Source organism: Musa acuminata, unplaced genomic scaffold, assembly GCF_036884655.1.
Source record: "Musa acuminata AAA Group cultivar baxijiao unplaced genomic scaffold, Cavendish_Baxijiao_AAA HiC_scaffold_731, whole genome shotgun sequence".
Classification (NCBI taxonomy): Eukaryota; Viridiplantae; Streptophyta; class Magnoliopsida; order Zingiberales; family Musaceae; genus Musa; species Musa acuminata.
The window spans coordinates 32,501-34,020 of record NW_027020962.1 but is presented as its reverse complement, the minus strand read 5'-3'; positions in this window follow the sequence as shown (position 1 = coordinate 34,020).

Below are 1,520 nucleotides of genomic sequence, written 5' to 3'. Positions count from 1 at the left end.
CGTCGCGCGGTGACCGTCGTGAGCGGAGCAAAATGTCAGCCATCTCAGCACCCTGGAACCCCCCGGGTGGCACAGGGCTGGATGGGGCTTTCGTATAGCAGGGACGGTGCTGCCTCTCGCTTAGCTCGCTGTCCGCCGCTCGCCGCTCGCTCGCGCAGCCAAAAATGGCCAGTTTTGTCCCGTTTTTGGGCCGTTTTGGCCTGTTTTTGGGCTGTTCTTGCGTCGCGCGGTGACCGTCGTGAGCGGAGCAAAATGTCAGCCATCTCAGCACCCTGGAACCCCCCGGGTGGCACAGGGCTGGATGGGGCTTTCGTATAGCAGGGATGGTGCTGCCTCTCGCTTCGCTCGTTGTCCGCCGCTCGCCGCTCGCTCGCGCAGCCAAAAATGGCCAGTTTTGGCCCGTTTTTGGGCCGTTTTGGCCAGTTTTTGGCCTGTTCTTGCGTCGCGCGGTGACCGTCGTGAGCGGAGCAAAATGTCAGCCATCTCAGCACCCTGGAACCCCCCGGGTGGCACAGGGCTGGATGGGGCTTTCGTATAGCAGGGACGGTGCTGCCTCTCGCTTCGCTCGCTGTCCGCCGCTCGCCGCTCGCTCGCGCAGCCAAAAATGGCCAGTTTTGGCCCGTTTTGGCCAGTTTTTGGCCTGTTTTTGCGTTGCGCGGTGACCATCTTGAGCGGAGCAAAATGTCAGCCATCTCAGCACCCTGGAACCCCCCGGGTGGCACAGGGCTGGATGGGGCTTTCGTATAGCAGGGACGGTGATGCCTCTCGCTTCGCTCGCTGTCCGCCGCTCGCTGCTCGCTCGCGCAGCCAAAAATGGCCAGTTTTGGCCCGTTTTTGGGCCGTTTTGGCCTGTTTTTGGGCTGTTCTTGCGTCGCGCGGTGACCGTCGTGAGCGGAGCAAAATGTCAGCCATCTCAGCACCCTGGAACCCCCCGGGTGGCACAGGGCTGGATGGGGCTTTCGTATAGCAGGGACGGTGCTGCCTCTCGCTTAGCTCGCTGTCCGCCGCTCTCCGCTCGCTCGCGCAGCCAAAAATGGCCAGTTTTGGCCCGTTTTTGGGCCGTTTTGGCCTGTTTTTGGGCTGTTCTTGCGTCGCGCGGTGACCGTCGTGAGCGGAGCAAAATGTCAGCCATCTCAGCACCCTGGAACCCCCCGGGTGGCACAGGGCTGGATGGGGCTTTCGTATAGCAGGGACGGTGCTGCCTCTCGCTTCGCTCGCTGTTCGCCGCTCGCTCGCGCAGCCAAAAATGGCCAGTTTTGGCCCGTTTTTGGGCCGTTTTGGCAAGTTTTTGGCCTGTTCTTGCGTTGCGCGGTGACCGTCGTGAGCGGAGCAAAATGTCAGCCATCTCAGCACCCTGGAACCCCCCGGGTGGCACAGGGCTGGATGGGGCTTTCGTATAGCAGGGACTGTGCTGCCTCTCGCTTTGCTTGCTGTCCGTCGCTCGCCGCTTGCTCGCGCAGCCAAAAATGGCCAGTTTTGGCCCCTCTTTGGGCTGTTTTGGCCCTTTTTGGGCTGTTCTT